The sequence below is a fragment of the Gobio gobio genome (assembly GCF_949357685.1).
Source record: "Gobio gobio genome assembly, chromosome: 18".
NCBI classification, from domain to species: domain Eukaryota; kingdom Metazoa; phylum Chordata; class Actinopteri; order Cypriniformes; family Gobionidae; genus Gobio; species Gobio gobio.
The window spans coordinates 39,814,164-39,828,886 of NC_137111.1; the positions used below are offsets into that span (position 1 = coordinate 39,814,164).

The following is a 14,723-nucleotide window of genomic DNA, read 5'->3' on the forward strand; positions in this document are numbered from 1 at the left end:
ACAGGGCATTACTATGCGATTGCTATGGTATTCTAAGACATTTTTAGCATATTGCTGAGTGGCGACTAAACTGTTTTACTGACCCACCCCAAGTCTCTATGATACTCTCTCGATATGGCTCAGATCCTTTCTTCAATGTAATAATCTTCTATGGGATTCTTTGCTCGTTTTAAAGCCGAAAATATACTTGCATTAACCCCAAAAGTATACTTCAGTTTTGATGTGAACGCTTTGCATATGTGTGGAGCTGAATGCACAGCCTTTAAAAGTATATGTATTAATGTATTTATGACCAATAAAAATGATGACATGTAGACATTTGCAAGTGCATGTGCAAGTGATTTGAGTGCTCAAAAAAATAGGTCCTCTAGGTAGTGTGCACATGGCGAATGCATTCATCTACATTCACGGTCAATAGAGTATACTTTGAAAGGCTTGTGCTGTGCAGGGCCAGCAAAATGGCTAAAAAGTACATTCAAATTGTATACTTAAATATTCAAATTTCAAATATATTCAAAAGGCATAATTTCAGTAAGGAAAAAAAAAAACATTTGGCTTGTCTCCTGAGGCCACAAGAGGGAAAAATGAGCAAAATATTAATGCACCTCATTAGATTGTTTATTCAAAGCAATGAAATAACATGCCTGTCTGAAAAAAAAAAAGTGCACGACGTTTAAAATAACGTTTATAAATCAAATATACCATATTGTTCCAAATATAAGACAACCCCTTTTTCAAGATGCACCTTGAAAATGCCAAAATGCTTTTATTTAAAGCTACAGTCCATAACTTTTTTTGTGTAAAAAATGTACTAAATTTATGTAATGAGCGAGTACATAGGGAATCCATTTTCCGTGTTTTTGTCTTATCCTGAATCACTACGGTACACCTATAATAAGTGTTTATATTCTATTTTAGACCGATTTGGGTTGGCACCACTGCGTAGGAGCACAGTCCCTGCGTGACTCGTCATAGACATAAACAGAGAGGAGTAGCTCCGGCTACAATGTTCTTCTGCAAGACGCATACAGTTCAGTTACGGACTGCAGCTGTAAAAATAATTATTTTTTCAATAATATTGCATATTTTTCATATTTAAATCTTGTATTGAAAGTACGGTAAATACTGGTAAAATGTACAAATGATCACATTTAAAAATAAACACATTTTGGCATAACATAAAAACAACCTGTAGCCCATATGAATTATATGAAAATTAGGCTATCCATCTCATAGTGAAAACTGTAGCCTACCAAAATTTTATTAAGAGTAGAAGTGAAATCTTATTGTAGCTTTGAAATCTGGGCACGCAAACATGAGTCGGCTCTTAGATGGCAAGATTTTCTTTGACTTAGACTTTTTGCGCTCGTGGTCTTCTGACATTACACTCTGACACACCGTATTTCTTGGCACACTCATTTTATGTGCATTTGGCAACACTTACTGTTGCGGGTGTATTATTGACATGTAAAAGTCTAGACTAGGGCTGAATCCGAAATCGCCCCCTAAACCCTCATTCCCTATTCCCTATGTTAGTCCACTAATATAGTTCACTTGAAGGAGTGAATGAAAACCAGTGAGTGAATTCGGACAGCCATTGTGTGTACATCGGCTGTACAGTCATTATTGTGGTGCAATTTGGGATTGAATGAGTGCACTCAATAACGTCCACTATGGTTTCGGACACCACTACAAATGGCTGTACCCTCAAATAATGCCCTATTTGAGGGTATTGGGGGTGATTTCGGATTATTTTTTCATTTTTTCAGATGCATTTCTAAGATAAAAACATTGTTTTATACTCGGAACAATACGGTTATATCATAAATTGCATAAACAATTATGAACAAAGCAGCATTTTGTATTTATGCATAGTTTAATACAAAGAGCCGAAGCGCCGATCAAACAAAGTATATTTTTGCGATGCAGTGGATTGGGAAAAACCCCACAAAGTCTTGAGACATGCATTTAAAAATGTGTATTTCTAAACATGCGGCTCTCTGTTGTAAGACGCAAGCGCAACGGTCAAATATGTCCGTCTACCGCTTTTGTTAACATATAAAACAATGGAAAAGCAGCGCAGAAATGCGTTCTGTGTGAATGGCTTGGTTATGGTTTGGCGTAAACCAAGTCTCCTCCGCATTGAGCTGGTCTATTTCTGCAATGTTTTGACTGAACAATGCATCAGCGCCGTATCAAGGGGGTTCAACTGGATAGGCAAAGGAAAACATTAAAATGCAACAACAACTCTTACATCATCATCACATATCGTGCTCCACTGAAAAGGCTGCCTGAAACACACCTAAAATTCGAATGCTAAAATAAAATTAAAGACAAAAAGTAAGTTTACTCAGAGGTGCAATGACAACGCAAACCTTCTCCAAGAATTTGAGAGGTTCCTCACTCTTCCCAGCCTGTTACAGGGACACAAAGCAGCTGTCTTCGCTGTTGCCAAGACACAACTCACCTGGTAAGGCAGATCGCCGTTGCTAAGAGAGTGGGTGAGGCACGTTAGCGTAAGTGCACTTGGAGTTGTGAAAACCAAAAGAGCAAGAAGAGAGAACCTGAGATTGTTGCCCTTTCAAACGCAATACATCCAGACGAACAGTGAAGATGCTGGGAAAACCCATTCATTAGAAATAAACACGTCTCCTCAGATTTCTTTTCTCTCGTGAAAACAACCGTACAGTCTCCTCCCTGCAACGCTGATGTAAAGAGGAGGTGGGTCTACGTGCTGCGTCTGAGCTTCAGGCCTGTGCTGTATTCTTGTGGGAGGGGAAATAGGAAGTGAGACAGCAGAGATTCATGTGACCCATAACGCAGCTTGTCGCCTGGCATGTGACAACCATTGAGCAGGAAACACCAATGCATGATGGGAATCAAAGTACTGATGAATCTGCTGCACAGACTGCTTCGAACAGACCAATTCTCAACAGGGACCAACCACTGAGACTCTCATCCAACCTAGAAACCCCCTGATATAACGATATTAGATATAAAAAATATTTCATTACTAATATTAACAAACATTATTAGATTTGGGTGAATATGTAACAGACATTTTATTTATTAGCATAGGAATGCAGCAATATTAATATTCTGGCTGACACCAATAAACCGTGTTTTGGATTAACCAATAGATTTGCCGATATTAAAATTGTAAACAATTTTCTCTGAATAAATTATGAATAAACCAAGCTCTACAAGTGTATTTATACGTATGGAAAAAAAAAATTCATTTTGAGACTTTTTAGGGTGTTAATTAAATTATTAGCAAAGATTGCAATTGTTAGTATTAGATGACGCAAATGTAATCTAAATATAAAAATTAGGGAAATGAGAATGCAATATTCGATGCGGATTATTATTATTATTTTTAAATGCAATACTAGCAGATAACTGATATGGTACCAAAATGGTTCGCTCTCCTTGTTTTGGGCCTGTTCTCCATGATTATGATTTGTGTTTTCAGATACATTAAAGAACAAAAGCAGAAAGACAGGAAAGGTACGCAAATGCACACCAGGGATGTAGATGCAAATTTCATGCTGCTGTTTGAAGTGCAAATGTGTGTTTCAGTGCTTTGTGCTGGGGTTATGAAATCCCTGTTTTGCAAAACACGCCAAATACACATATATCATAAGGTAACAGATCATCTAATCAGTTTTCAGTTATACAAATGGCACATCAAGGACACAAAGAAGACCGGCAAAGAAAGGACGCAGAGATTCATAAAGCTCCTCTTTCATCTCCAAAAACCAGGGGACGTACAAAAACATCTGCAGATACTCTGGCTTCAGGGAAAAGGCACATTTTAAATACTTTTGAAGTTTGCAGGAAGTCCACATATCAGGTGTATTAATAGAACAGTTTTTTAATTAGAAACCTCAGCCCCATCTGCAGGGTTCAATTACCTTCTCATTAACACTACTTAAGTAATGTGTTGCTTTTAAATCATATTATACTGGATGCCAATTATCATTATTACAATGATTAATTTTTTAATTAAACTGACAGTGGCTGAAATTCAGACTATCCCAGTAGCTTCTTCTTACTTTACTGAGGCATCTGAGCAATATTTGTGTTTCAAGAAAAGTTGTCACATTAACTGCTGTAACAAACTCCATATTTTCTTCCCAAAAAAGTAGCTGTACGTGTTAACATTCACATTAACTTAACATAATAGATTCATTGTGATTGTTCATTTTAACTTTAACACTCAATTAGAATATTTATGAAGCAGGACCTTCAAGCAGAGAAATTTAAGTTTTGTTTAGACAGGCAGTAAAAATCTGGCAGCAAACGTGTTAAAACTCAAATCCATCTAGTAGTTTGTCTGAATGCTCAGCAAAAAAAAAAAAAAAAAATTTAATCCATTCATGTGTAAAATCGGATTTTTGGAAACAAGTCTGAACAGACAGATGGACTTCGAGTCTCATTCAAGACTCAACGGATAACATTGCATATATTTCACAACTGTTCACAGTGATGATCAGTGAAATAGTGAATGTTTTTGAAAAGAACAAATGTATAAGCATGTCAAATTCACTAATGCCTCCAATGTTTATGTTATGCATCAGTTGTTCATCACCAGGGCAAGTCGTCATGATAGACATGAGCAGAGGGAAAAATCCCAGTTTTCCAAAGACAGAAGTGCAGTGTGAACAAATCCTAACAGTATGAGATCATACAAGGACAGATAAATGAAGGCCTGCACAGTGCACACCTCCTACTCAATTACAAATGATAACGACCAGTCCTTGATTACTCAATGTGGAGAGGTTGAGACAGAGAACGTTAGAGATGCCGTAATAAAAAGAGGAAGCTGAGAGAGCTGAAGTGATTGAGCAGGTTGGGCGAGAGGCTCATTACTCAGAGCTGTTAAGCCGATAGAACGACTATAGTATGACTCACAACCCTGTCCAACAGGGGGAAAACTCTTTTCTGACCTCAGGAGAAAGGGGGAGGGGGGCTGAACCTAACGCCTGAATCTAGAACAACATCCACGCTGTCGAGTCACAGGAAGAGATATTGCTGACATTACAGGAAGGCCACACACCAAGGGAGAAAAACAGGACAGAGATTAAAGGAGTAGTTCACCCCAAAAAGATTGACTTATTCAAAACCTCCTCTTTGACGTTTCTTCTTTTGTAAAACAAAAAATGGCAATTATATATAAAGTAACAATCATAATTATTTTTTTAAATGATAAAGATCCTATTGGGCTCAACATTAAGCCTTGACATGCGCTTGTCCTTCGGACAAGTAAATCAGTCATCAGTGTTTCCCCTACAATGTATATTTTCAGCGCCGCTGCAAAATCTTCACATGATCAGTAATATCACGACATTCACTTACACACTGTAAAAGAGAGAGAGAGATTGACGATTGCCAGAGAACTAAACAAAAATGTAGTCTGCTTACACTTTAGGGCTGTGATATTAATCTTATTTTCGCTTTATTTTTATTTTCCCCAAGGATTATGAAAAGAAGATATGAGGTAAAACTATTATAAACTATACCCGCGTTCCGTCTAGCGCAACTTCCTTCCCTTCACAGCGCGCGCTGTCATTTCTCCCCAAACATGCATTAAACGTCAGATTCAGCACAATCCGTTATTGATGTCAAATGCTCTCTCCACTTTGGCTAAATTGCAGGACGTGTTTAATAAAATTAAAAGCACAATAATCCGTGCAATAGACGCCGTTTCCAAGTTCAAGGCGGGGGTATGTGTATGTGTGCGCGCGCACGCTGCGAAACGGACCGACTTGCGCGACTAAACCATCAAATACACAACAAATAGCCTATATCTCAAAATGACCGGCATGGAGAGTATTCACTTAAACACAAATTTATCTTAAATGGCCGTAAATAGTTGGGAAAAATCAATGGGAGAATGATATGATTAGATCTCCATTTTGGTCTTAAAGGGGCAGCATCTAATAAACCTGCTGACGATTGAGCCATTAATGTGAATCAAACAACAAAAGGCAAAGAGAAAATTACTTGCAGCTCTTGTATGTTATGTGATGCTCTTTTCTTTTTTTTTCTTTTTTTGATTAATAAAAAGTTACAAAGAACATCGTGTAATAATATTTCACAATATTTTAGGTTACTGAATGATTACATTTTTGATTAAATAAATGCAGGCGTGATAAGCATAAGCAAAAACATAAAATAGTATCCAAACTTTACACACACACAAAACTTTTGTTAATTTTTTACATTTGCCCCTTAGGAACTTCTGCACATCCCTGGAGGTTAGTGAAGTAAAATAGGCTGTAAGCTAGTCACCTTTTAAACTAATGAAAAATTTAATTAGGATTTTAATGTTCAAAATGTCCATTTCTATCCACAAAACTTGCCAGAAGTCATGGTTTAAGATGTTATTTTAAAAAAAATTATTCCGGAGGTGGATGCCCCCAGACCCCCCACGCACGACTTGGTAACAACCTCCGGCACGTAACAGCACCGCTGCTGGAAAAATGTATAGGGGAAACACTGGTCATTCACTTATTTAAATCTGCATATTTGTGATATTTACACCAAGGGCTTTTTTTACCTTTATAAATGGCTTTTTTTCTAACCTTATTAAATGTATGCTTCATCTTTCATTTTAAATTCTTAAATTTCATTAATACATTTAATTAGAAAAATAAAGACACTATAGGACTATTACCAATCAATTTAAATCACTTACACTGAAAAATTACAATTGCATTAAAAAAAAAAAAATGATATTTTAAATATTTGTTATTGCCAAAGCTATAGCATTACCGGCTCTTACATGGCAGATACATATTTAACATTTAACAACATAATATCATAAATACAATATAATGAAAACAAACATTTTGTAAAATTCAACTTAGACAAAAAAAATCGAACAAAAAAGAAATACATGTACAAAATTAGTACAATTCTGTAAACAATTCTTTAAATACTAGGGGTGTAACAATATACTGTCATAATATATCGCAATACAAAAATGCAACAATATTTATTGTGAATAATTCACCGAAAATTAAAATTACTGAGGAAAAAATTTAAGTTTACAGAGTTTTAGTGTCAGTACTACATTAAACTACTATAATGATGAATATGTATATTGTATAATAATGCAATGTGGGAATATTTGCGTTCCCGATAATGCCAAAAGTCATATTTACCAGTAAAAAGTGGCCGACATTATTTTAGATATAGCTAGTCATTTACAGAGTGCAAGCATATTTGTCTAAAATCATTCTGTATTTTCAGCGTCAGAATCATAAAATTTGTATTCTGGTGTCACCATTGTCTTGCACATTGTCCAATTGTTCAATTGTTTGTTAACCTTTTACCATATGTCATGATGTATCGAAATAATAGTATCATGATATGCATCAAATCATGACACGAGGGTATCGTTACACCCCTATGAAATACTTGAAAAAAAAAATTATTGTAAAGTGAAAAAGGTTTTCTGGATCCATAAATAAGTCCTTAAAAGTTTGTCCAGATAAAAAAAAGTGCATTAAAAAGCACATTAAAGATTGGGCTTTCCAAAAGTGGGCTATATGTTTTATAGACAAATCAAATCAAATCAAATTTTATTTATAAAGCACATTTAAAATCAGTTAGCCAAAGTGCTGAACATAGAGAGCCTAAGAACACATACAAATTCCAAACAATTAAAAGCACGAGAAAAAAATATGTGTTTTTAACCTGCATTTAAATTCGGCCAATGTAGAAGCAGTTCTGACGGAGTTTGACATTTTGGTGCTTGCTTCTTCATTTATTGAAATTCTTCAATAAATTCAATAAAAGGGTCAGTCTAGTATGACCTATCCGACACCTTGTGTCTTAATTTGAAAATACAAATAAGAAATGTTGGTGGAAAAAATTATAAACATGAAACTAAACCGCCAGTAGGTGGCAGCAATTGATCGTCTTAGTGAGTGAGTCATTGAGTCATTCATTCAACCGATTCTTTCAAAGTGCTGAATCCTTCAGTAACGAAAACACGGTTGTCTCTGAAATGTGCTATGGTTCTGCTGTAATCTTTGTTTGGAACTATTTTCGTTGCTGAAATAGAACAAAAACATCTACAATGCAAATGACTTAATATTAACTAGTTTATTGAACTGTTGTATGAAATCAGTGTCACATTGTGATGGTATTCAGTAGGGGTGTGCACAAATAGTCGAATATTCGATCTGTAATTAATATTCGAAAAATAAAAATACTATTCGAATTTTACTGTTGCTTTGCTGGCCGTAAATGCAGTGAATCCATGATAAATCCCACTAAAACACGCAGTTATAACTAAATCTAATGGGTGGCGCTGTGGAGCGTGTAAATAAGTTGAGTGTATTTGATCACATAATGTCGTCGCGATGTTTGGAATTACTTCTATGAAAATTAAAAATGATCTTACAAAATGAAGTTACTTTTGATCAAATGAATTAATGAAACCGAGTTATCATATTATCACAACCACAATGAGAAATCACATGAAAGACAGCTGTCTACCACTGCATTCACGACTGCAGGTAAGCACAGATGTTCATAACTTATATGACAGCAAAATGATCTCGAGACAAATGCTTCCTTGAAGTTTCTTCGAGGGTTTAAGAACAGAAAACACAAGTGCTTTTAGAGACTTCACTTAACACCGTTATCTTCTTATCTCTGCAACGTCTGTCAGCGGAGCACGTTTTCTCACCCAAGAATAACATCATCCACATGAATCATGATATTAATGTTTTCTCAACATGAAAATGTGAAACAATATAAACACGATGACCATATACCGACCCAAGTGTATATGTACGTTCTGCACGATAACTGGCGTGCTCTGCTGTATTAGTGTTTTTTTTAGCTTGCGCTGCTTGAGCTTATAATGCTTTTGTTCTTCAGGCCTATATATTTTGTTTCCACATATTGTTGAACTGAATGAAAACCTTAAGATATAACATAAGCTAGTTGTGTGTATTACCTAATCATACGTTTGTTCAGAAATGGTGACAACTTGACGAAAAAAAAAAAAAACGTCTCTATCATTTTCTTAAAATAACATCATTTAAATAATCGAATATTCGTTTTTTATGAGCCCAAATATTTGAATACAATATTATGGAAAAATGCCCATCCCTAGTAATCAGGAAGTCGTGTGGCATTGCTTAACTGTATCATATGTTATAAATATTTAAAAAAAATTGAATTTTTACCGCAGTATGTTAAGTGAGTTTCTTTGTGTGTGCTGCGCTCATTTGTTTCCATTTCAGATCAAGTCTCAATCTACAGGATGACCTTGTTTGCGAGAGGTAACATTAACACTGAGGTTGGTTTCAGTGTCCTTGATTGCCTTGTTTCGCCTTGGGCTAGAGACTCAGACCACCATGAGAAACTGCAGTGTGGTGCTTCATTTTAATGAACTCTGCAAAAGAGTGCGATTGCTCTGACACTTCAGTCCAACCCACTCAGCTTCAGACGCCTTCTGGCTTCTCCAACTGTGTGAATGTTAGAGCATTATGTTAAAGCTTTGCCTTGTTTCTGTGTTATTTTGGGGAAGCATCTTGATGTCTGTTTTTTTCTGTTTTTAAGTATCAGCTGTGCCATGAATAAAGAAGAGGAGAAACAGTGTTAGTAGAAATAATGAATCAAGAAACCCTTGCTGTGATGTTAGTTGAATGTGATATCCCATATAACAAGACACATTTCCATCACACAAGTCACATTCCACAGTTCAATTCAGATGAACGCGTTCGGTATAATCAAACGGAGGCACTTTGCTGCAGCACAAGTGCATGAGTGGCCATAAATTGTGCTTGTGTTCCTGCCAGGAGCCAAATTTATAACTGTCCCATTGATTCCCCAGAGGAGAACCAGCCACCTTCTCATTGAGAAGCCACTGCAGCGGAGCCCGAGCTCGCAGCTGGCCACACATTCACACCGCTCAGAGACTGCATCTCCTTCACTAAAATACAAATGCTTTCACTGAGCAAAGACGGACTGTATGTCAACTGAGCAGAGCAAGCCATCTGCATACTAACTAAAAAAGATCCACGTCACAGAGCAAGATCAGGTCCTTTGAGCTCAGCTGATTCCAAGCTTGTAATCGTCATGAAATTTTTTGTTTTTGGTTAAAGGTCATCATATCAAGTAGGGAGACACGGATCATGTGTTTTGTTTAATTGAATTAAATACAATTAAAACAAATTTCTTGTTACATACATTTTAATTTACTATTCATCACTGAACTGGTCTAACAAGCTCCTATAGAAAGTCTCCACCTGAGACCAGCAGAACCAGTTCAATAATACATTACAAAATAAATGCAGATTGTCACATCTCATGAGTAGCTGATATATGTATATATAGTGTCACATGATCCTTCGGAAATTATTGTAATATGCTGGTTTTGTGCTCAATTATTATTGGAGCTCTATTATTAATAATGGTTATTATCAATGTTGAGCTGTCAATAGTTGTGCTTCTTTATATTGTTGTGTAAACTGTGATGCAATTCTTTGAATAGAAAGTTAATATATAAATGTCTTTTCTGTCAATTTTGATCAATTTAATGCATTTTTCTGAATCAAAATATTACCTCTTTTAAAAATAAATCTCACCTACTCTAAACTGTTTAATTGTAGCGCATCACAGCAAAAACAGTTTTCTTCAACATTGATGATAATAAGAAATATTTCTTAAGCAGCAAATCAGCGTATTAGAATAATTTTTAAGGGGGATGATGTGACAAGACTGGAGGAATGATGCTGAAAAATTCAGCTTTGCCACCAAAATATTACATTTTACAATAAATGAATATAGAAAAGTTATTTAAATTGCAATATGTCTTATTTTAAATTGCAATATTTCTCAATGTTACTGTTTTAGTGGGGGGTTTTATTTTTATGCAGCCTTGAGCATAAGAAACTTCTTTCAAAAACATTAAAAATCTTAATTATTCCAAACTTTCGACTGATATAAGGATAATGCTTGTCCCCTTCTCCAGGACAAGTGACAAGTGAAAAAGAATTTTACTTGCCAGACCGGATAAGTAGCCCGATTAAAATTAGCCCAGATTTTTTTTACATTTAAGTAAAAGGGGCGATTGGTAGTGGTGGATAATAATATATAAAAGTAAAGTAATATGATTTGAATGGTAACAGCCATGTCTTATTGTTCAAATTTAATGTTTTGATAAAATTTAAGTATTTGAAATGAGATTAGAGGGAAAAAGCCCTTTATAAAGGTGAAAAATGTCCTCAGGGTAAATATCACAAAAATGCAGATTTAAATATGTCAAACCTGATAGAACAGTGATGAGAATATTGCTACAGTATAAATTATAATTGCAATACAAAATAAAAAACACAGATTTACTTATATAATATATAAATTATAGAAGTAAATCAGTCATTCACTTGTCTGAGTAAAAAAGTTAGCTACTGCAGAAATGCGTTATCACTGTCAACACTCTACTTAGTGGTGCAGTGCTATTCATTTTTCAGTGCTATTAACTCATTTAACACTGATCTCTGTGTGGATTAGGGCAGTGGTCCTCAATCCTGAAAGACACCAGCACTGAAACGTATGATATGAATCAGCTATATTCAATAAGGGAGATATGCAAAATGTAGAGTGCAGGATTGAGCACCACTGCTTTATCAGATATCATGGCCAGCTTTCTGGAGCAGTGACTAACAATGAATTAACACTTCTGGTTTAATCCTGATCAAACACAGATCTTCTGGATGGTTTAGGGCTGTCTCATACACAACTATCTGGTGCAGTGACTCGTAACACTCATCTGCTGCATGTCATGGCCTGGCTGGGCTTTTGCCTTCCCCTACACACTCTGTGACTTATCACTCATCTGACTCTCAATATCATATCTCTGAGCATCCATCCACCCGATTTACCAGGTCTAATAAAGTGCTAACGATCTCGAAGTCGATTAAAGGCGATGTAAACACTCATTTGACAGGTAGACTGACACTCCCAGCCAGCCTCGGACTGGAGATGAGCGCGTGAGTTAGCTCGTTAGCATAATAAACATCTTACCGTTCAGCGGAACATCCAGATCCCCCACAACCGTAACAGGGTTTGTTCCTCCGTGTCCCACCACAAAACTCAAGTCAATATAACGCTCCACAGCCTGGTTGATAAGGTTTGAGGTTGGAATCGGGCAGCAGGACCAGTTGTGTGTGTCCACTCCAGTCTTCCGGAGCTCGATGGGGGAAGTTCCTGCCACTGGCAGTCCGATTCCTCCAGCACGAGCTCAAATCACAGAGTGGCGAAGAAATTATTGATTATTAATAACATAGTCATAATGTGTGAAGCGGTGTTTGCGAAAACACTCGGATCTCAGCTCAGACGCATCTGTCTGGAGCTGTACTGGGTGAAAATGGCGTTGCGTTTCTCCCGGCAGGTTTACTCCTCCTCATAATGATGTCATCCAAAAATAAAAGGAGAGCGAATTTTTAATTGCATTTTTAATTTTATTTTATACAATTTATCGTAATCTCGAAGATTTTGAAAAGTAATGTGATATTGAAACTGTTGATATCAGCTGGCACAATATGTCAAGTTTTTGGATTCAAAACCACTAGAAGAACAATGTTATACATTTTGTTGGCTTGTGTGCTTACATTATCTCAGACGTTTCCAAGAATGTTTAAATCCAGAGAAAAAAGCCTTTTTTACAAGGACACAGACCTGCGTTTCCCTCGATTTTACCGGTTTTATTTTATAGAAACCATGGGAACACCAGAGATGCTTTAATATATTATGTTTATTAGACAAGGGAACAACTGTTTGGATATATTTATAGACACAAAACTAATCAATGTTATATAGCTAAACACGTTTAGTCTTATTGTTTGGTTTTAGTTTTCTTGATTTAACACAATGTTTTACCATGCCTAATATCGATCTATCTAGCTTACTGCAGAGTGCAACAAGTGTCTCATAGTAGCCGCCAAAAGTAACGCCAGTACCATTTTCAAGTTTCAACACGCTCAAATGTATCTAATATGATCAACAGTGCTGCGTTACCCCACATGCGCTTGACCGGAAGAAGCGGAAGTGGTGACTGTGGCATAATAAAAATTCCGCTGCTCTCCAGCCGTGTGTCACGCACGTCTCTCATTAGCAATCGCTCCAGCGGCCATGTTGCGCTCCCACAACACTCGGCCCTGCTCTGCTTCCTACCGCAGTAATGGATATAATGTCATCCATGAACATGATTTTTGCCCGAGTCCCGTCCCGATTCTTTTCCACCGGGTGGAGGTGAAGACGACATCTCCGATTAATCTGCGTCATCACGCTACACCTTGGTTATGAACAGGTGACCTCTAGTGGCGAAAAACTACATATTGTGCCTTTAATTTTAATTTAATAAATTTCATTAGTATGCCTATTTGCCTTCTACTATCATGTTTCCGTAAATATTATAATGGTAACACTTTACAATAAGGATGTATTAATTAACATTCTGTTCAGCATTAGTTCATCTTTGTTAATGTTAGTTAATAATAATACAGCTGTTCATGGTTTGTTCATGTTAGTTCACAGTGCATTAACTAATGTTAACAAGATTTGTATTAATGTTGTTAACTAATGAACCTTATTGTAAAGTGTTGCCATTATAACAAAGTTTGTTTAGTTCATTTAATAAATATTAGTAATAAAAATCGCCAGATTAACAATTTACTATTAGCCAGTGGCTAACTATAGACATTTAGCTGCCTATAGTGCTAAATGTAGTCGCAAATATGAGTGATTTACTCGCAATGTAGCGAGTTGAGTGTGATAATCGCGATTTACAAGATTTTAATTAACAAGACGTTAATATTGAATATCTTGGTATTCAGAGAGAAATTGGCCAGTAGTTTATTTATTTCTTCCCTGCCAACAAAAAAAGTGTCAGAATAAGCGAGTTTGTCAAGCTTTGCGTGTCACCAAGCAAAGCACACAAAGAAAGCCGGTCTGGAACACCACATATGAGTGGAGTGGTAGAGATTTCTCCGTCTCTGCTCAAAGCATTTGGTAATCACTCCACTTCTGTTCCACCCCTGGTTTTACATTTCCCCAATAAATTATTTTTATTTACAATTATGTGAATTATTAGCCTATAATTTAAACTACATTTTATATACCTCGATAAAACAATAAGTTGTATGGTCCGTGTTATATATTTATTATTTGACTGTGATTCCTTCAACATAATTTACTTTACTGGTACAAAGAAGCATTTAGCTTTCAATTTAATGCAATATAGTTTGTTTTAACATTTGTTTGCTTCCAAACATATTACAAAGCCATGCTTGATTAACAAAAGACAGGCGTTTACCCTATCAAGCTTAATTATAATTGTCTTTTAGGTGTAAAGGTCAAAGTTATAATTACTTTTTAAAGGAAGAGTTGAAAAATGGAAATTCACCCTCCTGTCGGTTAAACCGGCATTTCACAGAATAGCTTCTTTTATGTTCCACAGAGGAAAGTAATACAGAGTGTTTTCACATTAGATACGGCTGCTATAGATTGGGCTTTGAGTGCATCTTTCCCCTCAACGTGTAGCTACAGTAACATGTTAATATTCAGGTCTTGAACTTAATTCTTGGCGAGAAACCTCAGATTATAAAACCTCATAGCAGTTCCAGATTTTGGTGCAATGTTTGGTGCAATGCACTGCTTTCACTTCCACATAGAGACAGCACCATAGAGACCAGCGA

The 14,723-nt window shown here is 36.1% G+C and overlaps 1 protein-coding gene across 5 annotated transcripts in view; it reads right to left on the reverse strand.

Moving 5' to 3' along the window:
• Positions 1–12,432, reverse strand: part of klc1a (kinesin light chain 1a) — a 52,571-nt gene extending 40,139 nt beyond the window's left edge. For all 5 annotated transcript variants that reach the window (XM_079842714.1, XM_079842712.1, XM_079842713.1 and 2 more), the window contains exon 1: positions 12,052–12,432. The gene's annotated coding sequence lies outside the window, so the exon portion shown is untranslated. The remainder of the gene's footprint in view (positions 1–12,051) is intronic.
• Between the last annotated feature and the right edge of the window lie 2,291 nt (positions 12,433–14,723).